This window comes from Tenrec ecaudatus, chromosome 7 (assembly GCF_050624435.1).
Source record: "Tenrec ecaudatus isolate mTenEca1 chromosome 7, mTenEca1.hap1, whole genome shotgun sequence".
NCBI classification, from domain to species: domain Eukaryota; kingdom Metazoa; phylum Chordata; class Mammalia; order Afrosoricida; family Tenrecidae; genus Tenrec; species Tenrec ecaudatus.
This window is the reverse complement of record NC_134536.1, coordinates 61,619,861-61,628,432: the sequence shown is the minus strand read 5'-3', so window position 1 is coordinate 61,628,432 and position 8,572 is coordinate 61,619,861.

The following is an 8,572-nucleotide window of genomic DNA, read 5'->3' as shown; positions in this document are numbered from 1 at the left end:
CCGTAGTTTGAGGACGCCTGTAGGTGATTCACACTGGGCGCCTGTGCCTGGCTTTGAGAAGAACTTCTTACTAGTCCCCTACTCAGTCTTCTTGGGAGAAAGCAGGGGCTTTCTACTCCCATAAAGAGTTAGAGTGTCGGAAACACACAGGGTTGGGTGGGGGGCATTTCCACCCTGACCTATAGGGGCACTGTGAGTTGGCCTTGCCTTGATGGCAGAGTTTGGTGAGTTTGGCTCCTTGCTCTCAGGCTCTCTAGCCACGCCACAGCCACACCACAGCCGAAAGCCCAGCAGACATCAAAAGAAGTATAAACTGCTTTGCTTTGAAAAGGACATGGCGAGCCCCACAAAAATGATCACACCATCTGATTTAACTCGCAGACTGTCATACGTTGTCTTCAATATTTTATTGAATCTGGCTGTCAGTAAATGGTTCCTTTTCTTTTTCTTTTTAATTTATTTATTTTTATAAATCATTTTATTGGGGCTCATACAACTCTTATCACAATCCATACATACATCAATTGAGTAAAGCACCTTTATACATTCGTTGCCCTTATCATTCTTAAAATTCGCCTTCCACTTGGGTTCCTGGAATCAGCTCATTTTCCTTTTTTCCCAAATAGTTCCTTTTCTACTTGCCTTCCCAATTGTGTTCCCAAATTGTGTCCCCAGGCCTAGGCTTCTCAGGGCACACACCCCTGGCCCCCACACACAGGTAAGGCGGGCCTGCCCTCTGGCCTCACTCTGACCCACTGAGTCACACAGCTGAGACATGAAGGCAGTTTCAGGCAATTTGTCACCTCAGGTGATCTCCAGTGCAGCTGAAGTTTGATACCCACTGACCTAGCATTTAACTTTCAGATCTAAATGATTAAAATATGGATTAAAAAACACCCGATTGTCCTTAAGGGGAATATTCACTATTATGTAGGTGGAAAATGCCCGTTAAATTAAATTTTTTATTTTATTTTAAAGACAAAGTGTTATTATTCGTAAAAGGCTGTGACAAAATGTCTGCAGTAAATGAATTTTTCATACAGGCGTTTCTTACACTGAAAATGTAGAACAAATATTCATTCATTTGTCTCCTCCTAGTGGCAGACTCCTAAATGTTGACCATGACATTCCATTATATTTCTGAATTTTTTTCATGAGATTCTTCTTTTTAATTTCAATTAAAATCAATCGCCTCTCCTGACCAGATCGTAAACATCCGGAGATGTGGCGTCCCTAAGGGGCGGCAGGTGTGGCATGTGCCCGGGGCACCACTGACAGTGAGGTCACCGCTCTTAGGGGTGCAGTTTCTCGCAACGGAAAGTGACCGGCGGTGGCTCTCCTTTCTATGCTGTACCTCCGGTCCCTGGCTGGCCACGAAGGGCTAAGTGCTGAAAGATGGGTGATTCCACCCGGCAGGGCGGCTCCTCGGGCTCCCAGAGCTCACAGTTCTGCCCTGCACGCACCGGCCCTGCACCAGCGAGCATCACCCGAAAGCGCACGCAGAAAACCAGAGCAGCGTCTCCATGGCTCTTCTCAGTCCGATGGTACATTTCCCCTCATCTTCTTATCCCATAACTTATACACAGTAGAACTTCATTACTTCTCTTTCGGACTCGGTTTCTTTTAAACATCCTGGTGTGTTCCTTGTGCCCCTTCACTGCGCTCTTTCTTATACTCCCTCTCAGCCACCCGGGATGCTAGGGCAGCAGAAGCCATGGCCACTGAATCCCCTCAAGGGACCTCCAGTTTCTCAGCTCTATTAACCTGTTCTTATTTTGTTGTTAGGTGCTGTCGAGCCGGTGCCAGTTCCTAGAGACCCAATATGCAAGAAGGTTTGTGGAAAATTCTACTGTCGTGTAGTTTCATCATTTCCCCGATCGTTTGAAACCCCTGGTACAACAGCATGGACTGCTGCTTGGCCCTGTGACGTGCTCCCGATCATCGCTGGGTTTGAGCATGTTGTGGCAGCCAAGGTCAGTCCACGACCCCTACGTTATCATCAAGTATGACCTCCTCCTCCAGAGACTGGTCTCTCCCATAACCTATCACATGAGATGAAATTTCACCATCCTCACTTCCAAGGAGCATTCTGGCTCTACTTCACTCAACACAGATTTGTTCATTATTTTTCTGGCCAAACTGAAAAAGCAGCAGTCCGTGGGTGCATTCAATCTTCTTCACCAACATTATAATTCAAAATGCCTCAATTGTTCTCTGGTCTTCCTTATTCATTGTCTAGCTTTCACACACAGTGGAAGCCATTGAAAATGCCAGGGTTTGTGTGAGGCACACGTAAGTCCTTAGAGAAATGAGTGGGCGCCATATCTGACCTCCGGCTACACAAACTTCTTATCTGCCTGAGACAGAGGAGCAAAAGAAACTCCATTTTTGTCAGCTGCCAGAGGACTTGTCTACTTCCCCCTTCCCTCTTGGAAAGCTGACTGCTAGTTGACCTACCCATTTCTTTCCTTTTGGGAAATCTCTACTGGTGATGGATTTTAGAATGTAATTGCATGTTTCCTGGTTCAGGACATTATTATAATGAGTATTTTTTACTATTTTTCGATATATTGTTTCTTTTGGTTATTCTTCAATATTGTACCTTTTGATGTTATAATCTAATGGTGTAATTAATCTTGTTATGTTAATCAGGATGTTATAATCAATTTCTGGTTTTGTTTCCTTTTTGATAAAAGATATACCTTGCAATGCTTACTTGCTCTTTGTAAGATTACAATTAACCTATTAATTTTGCTTTCTGCTTCTGTCCACACTTAACTTCTAGACAAATGATAAATGAGTTTTTGCCTTTAAAAATGTACTAAGGGTAGACAACTGGGGAGGAGGTGGGGAAAGGAAAATAAAAGGATGAATATAAGGAAGAAATGGGGAGCGGGGGCATGGGGCACTAACCCACCCAAGGGAGGGTATTGTTTATATCTCCACAGGGAAAGTGGGACCAGACTTCAACCTAGTACCGCAGGTGTGAATGGAACATTCTGGCGTGGAGTAGGGAACCAGTGGAGAGGTCTGGGAGGCTGGCCCCAGCACCAAAAATTAAGTGGATTCCTGCCCTTCCCCAGAGAAGAATTTGTTTCAAAGGATGTCATTGACTCTGCAGCTCCGGGAGAGGGACATATCTGATCAGAGCACACAGGAGCAGATGAAGGGGGAGGAGGAGACAGTGGAACACAGCCTGGCCCACCAGGCCGTGAGGATGATGTTCCTGATTAGAGCAGCCAGTCCACAGAGAGAACAACATGGCTGGCCCCACTACGAGACATGATGCCCCTCAGTGACCAATGGCGCTACAGGGGACAGCACCGGAGACACAGTGTGGGAATTGCACCTGACCTGATCCCACCACACCGAGGCAAAGCAGTGGGGGAGTGCAGCGGAACAGCAAGGGAATGGAGTGGCAAGGTCCCCAGGGAATGCTGAAAGTGGACTTTGGGGCCAGGGCGTGGTGCCCCAACAGACTGGACTGGAAAACACTCCTAAAGGTCAACAAATGATCCTTGAACTAACTACAAGCTTTTCTTTCTTAATGTGTTTTGGTTTTTTTTTGTCAGCGTTTTTTTGTTGTTGTTTTGTTGTATACTGTTGCTTTATTTTCCTCTGTCTTGTTTTTGTGCATGTTATTATCTCCACAGGTCTGTCTAAATAAGATAGGCTGGATGAACTAACTTGAGGAAAAACAATGGGACCAACAGTTTCGGGGAGACTTGGGATAGGGGGAGGTGGGTGGGGGTAAGGAAGTGGTGTTAACAAACCCAGGGACAAGGGAACAACATGGGATCCAAATTGGTGGTGAGGAGGGAGTGGCAGGCCTGGTAGGGAATGATCAAGGGTAAGGTTACGTAAAGAAGAAGTATAGCTGTAACCCAGGTGGTCACGGAGCATGATAATGGGGCAGGAGGAAAGTCAAGGGACATAGAGGAAAGAGCTAGGAGACAAAGGGCATTTATAGAGGTCTAGACAAAGACATGTACATGCAAATATATATATATGAGGATGGGGAAATAGATCTATGTGTCTATAGTTATAGGCTTAATATTAAGGTGGCGGAAGGACCTTGGGCCTCTACTCAAGCACTCCCTCAACGCATGAATACTTTCTTCTTTTAAATTGGCATTCTATGATGCTCACCCTCCTGAAACAACTGCTGAAGCTAAAACGGGTGAACAAGTAAATGTGGTGAAGAAAGCTGGTGGTGCCCGGCTATCAAAAGAGATAGTGTCTGGGGTCTTAAAGGCTTGAAGATAAACAAGCGGCCATCTAGCTCAGAAGCAACAAAGCCCACATGGAAGAACACACCAGCCTGTGTGATCACGTGGTCCTGAAGGGATCAGTTATCAGGCATCAAAGAATAAAAAAATCATATCATTGGGCGCACACCTCCATGATATGATCGCCTAGGACAAACAGGTGCATAAGCAAATGTGGCGAAGAAAGATGATGGTGCCCGGCTATCAAAAGAGAAAGTGTCTGGGGTCTTAAAGGCTTGAAGATGAACAAGCGGCCATCTTGCTCAGAAGCAACAAAGCCCACATGGAAGAAGCACAACAGCTTGTGCGATCATGAGCTGCCAAAGGGATCAGGGATAAGGCATCATCATCATCAAAACAAAAAAAAAATCTTACCATAGTGAATGAAGGGGGAAGTGCAGACTGGAGACCCAAAGCCCATTGGTCGGCCACTGGAGACCCCCTCACAGAGGGGTCTAGGGGAGGAGATGAGTCAGTCAGGGTGCGATGGAGCACCGATGAAGAATACAGCTTTCCCCCAGATCCTGGATGCTTTCTCCCCCCCAATACCATGCTCCGAATTCTACCTTGCAAGTCTGGATAGAGCAGAGGTTGTACACTGGTGCATATAGGAGCTGGAGGCACAGGGAATCCAGGGTGGATGATACCTTCAGAACCAGGGTGTGAGGGGCGATACTGGGAGAGTAGAGGGTGAGTGGTTTGGAAAGGGGATTACAAGGATCTACATGTGACCTCGTCCCTGGGGGACAGACAACAGAGAAGGGGGTGAAGGGAAACGCTGGATAGGGCAAGATATGACAAAATAATCTATAAATTATCAAGGGCTCATGGAGGGGGGAGCAGGGAGGGAGGGGGGAAAAGAGGACCTGATGCAAAGGGCTTAAAGGAGAGCAAATGCTTTGAAAATGATTAGGGCAAAGAATGTACTGATGTGCTTTATACAATTGATGTATGTATATGTATGGATTGTGATAAGAGTTGTATGCGCCCCTAATAAAATGTTTTTTTAAAAATGTACTAAGAAGATCCCCTTGTAGAGGGGTCTAGGGGAGGAGATGAGCCAGTCAGGGTGCAATGTAGCAATGATAAAAATACAACTTTCCTCTATTTCCTAAATGCTTCCCCTCCCCCCACCCCACTATCATGATCCTAATTCTACCTCCCAAATCTGGATAGACCAAAGGGTGTATACTGGTACAGATAGGAACTGGAAACACAGGGAATGCAGGGAAGATAATCCCTTCAGGACCAGGGGTGTGAGTGGTGATGCTGGGAGGGTAGAGGGAGAGTGGGTTGGAAAGAGGGAACCAATTACAAGGATCTACATGTGACCTCCTCCCTGGGGGACGGACAACAGAAAAGTGGGTGAAGGGAGATGTCGGACAGGGCAAGATATGACAAAATAATAATTTATAAATTATCAAGGGCTCAAAAGGGAAGGAAGAACGGGGAGGGAGGGGAAAAAATGAGGACCTGATGCCAAGGGCTTAAGTGGAGAGCAAATGTTTTGAGACTGATGAGGACAACGAATGTACAAATGTGCTTTACACAATTGATTTATGTATGGATTGCGATAAGAGTTGTATGAGCCCCAAATAAAACAATTTTTAAAAATGGACTAAGAGTCATTCAGGGCTCTTATGAGGGGAAACAACTTCATTTTCTTGGTAGCCCAGCTAGCTGAATAAAGACTTCTAAATTTCAACACTTTACAGTGGCTGTATTTATTTGAACCTGCAAAATGCCCAAGTATGAATCCTATGAGGCAGAGGTCAGACATGCCTCCACCCTCCAATTTCCTTGACCCTATTCTGACACCAACTAATCCTCCCATGACACAACTTCTCCGTTGGGTTTGAAAATCTTTTGTAATGGCCACCCAGAGCTCATAGACAATACTTAGGATGATCAGGATTTAATTGGGAAAGCAACAGTCACATCAAATCAACAAATATAAGGATGCAGTCTTTTCTTGTCCACGGCAATGCCTTTTCTCAGTAATGCTGGCATGCACCTCTCTCTCCCCCTCTCTGATCCTTGGCCTCAGCCACATGGTGCCTCTCAATCACATGGTGCTTCCCCACATCCAACTCTGCCCTGCTTAGACAAGTGTTACAAAGCTCCTTTTGCACTGAGAAACACCCAAAGGGCATCAGCTCCACAGGCCTGCCTTCTGCCTGCACACAATTGGCTGTTCTCATTGCACAGCCTACTCAGCCTCGGTGCTGCCCTCTGTTGCCTCTCCAGGCAGGGACCTTGAACATGATTCACTCCTAGGCCTTCTTTCTTGCTCGTTATGGATTCTCTTTCCGACTCCTGAAATGGCTCGTTTTATAACTAGTGTAACAGCAAAACAGATCAATCCACTTTATTAGTTTCAATACCCATTTTGCATGGGTTATATCTCAGTGCAAAAAAAAATGATTCTCACCACTGGACCAATAGACAACCTCATGATAAAAGGAGAAAAGATTGAAGTTGTCATGGATTTCATTTTACTTGGATCCTGAGTACGGTCGTTACATAATCTGTTGTCAATTTGAGAGGATTAAGAGTGAAGGGGGTGGAGTTTAGCCTGTCAATCAGGTCACAGCTTGATGACCTCATTTGGAGGCACTAAGGAGACAAAAAGCTCACTTGTGGTGGGATACAGGTTCACTCCCTGGGACACATTGCAGCTGACAAGACACCTGGAGCAGCCAGAGCCCTGGGAGCTGAAGAAGCCATGTGGAGAACCCTGCCAGCGCTGAGATGCTTCTATCACCACTGGATCCACAAGACTTTCCACACACTGGCCTATGACCTTCCTGAATTCTGCATTACTGCATGGGTATGTGAGTCTAAAGAGTAACTTATGGACTAGTATTGGACATATGAGCTAATATTGGACTTATGGATTTTATCTGGGATGGGATGTTTTCTCAATATTCAGAGGAAAGTTTTCTCGTTATTCAGTTGCTCTTGTATATAAAGCATTTTAAAAAAACCTCTTTCTTATAAACATGAGTCTATGAATTTGTTTCTTTAGTCTACCCAGACTAATACACTTAGTCAATATTTATGGGAGTTGAAGTCAAGAAATCAAATGGTGTTTGCCCTTTTGCTTTCTTAAAACTGGTGGTTTTAAGGTCCCCCCCATATCTCATCAGCTCTTCTGTCATTAGTGTTCAATATGCAACAAATCTGTTGAGAAGTTCTGGAATTTCAGACTGATATACTCAAGGCGTATTTTGGCTCTCATGGACTTGTTTTAATTTTCTTCAACTTCATCCTGAATTTACATATGTGCAAATGATGTTTCACAGTCAGCCCCTTTCTTGGTTTTAGCTGCTGATATTGGTGTCTTCCCATGGATGTAGTCAATTTGATTTCTGTGTATTCCATCTAGAGAAGTCCATGAGTACAGTCACTTTTTGTGCTGCTGAAAAAAGCTATTGGCTATGAAGAAGTTCGTGGTCTTGAAAAATTCTGTCATGAGATCTCCAAGCTTTATTTCTATCGCCAAGACTATATTTTCTACCTACTGTTCCTTGCTCTTTGTTTGCAACTTTTGCACTCCAGTAGCCAATAATTAGAAATGCATCTTGATTGTATGTTTTATCAATTTCCAACTGAAGTCATTGGTAGAATTCTTCAATTTGTCATGACTAGCTTTTGTAGTTGGTACATAAATTTGAATAATAGTCGTGTTGATTGGATTTCCTTGAAGGTGGGTAGGTATGATGCTATCACAGAGGATAGCATTGTACTTCATGCTTGATTTTGTGATGTATTTTATTTATTTATTTATTTTTCTTTTCTTTTTACGATGTATTTTTTGACTATGAATGCAACCCATTCCTCTTTCCCAGCATAGTAAATCATATGATTATCTGATTCCAAATGGCCAAAACCAGTTCATTTCAGCTCTTTAATGCTAAATATATCAATTTTTATGCATTCCTTTTCCTTTGTGATGACTTCCCCTTTTCCTAGGTTCATACTTCGCACATTCCAAGTTCTGATCATTAGCAGATTTTTAAAAACGGGGACTCTTACAGTTATCACAATACATACATGGATCCATGTGTCAGGCACATTTGTTCCATCATCATTTTCAAAACATGCTCTTTCAACTTGAGCCCTTATCAGCGCCTTATTTTTCCCCGCCCCCTCCTCCCTCACAAACCTTTGATAATTTATTATTTTTTTTCATGTCTTACACTGGCCAATGCCTCCACCCACTTTTCTGTTGTCTGCCCTCTGGGAGGGGGTTATATGTAGATCATTGTGATTGGTTCCCACCTTCTCCCCCAACCTTCCCC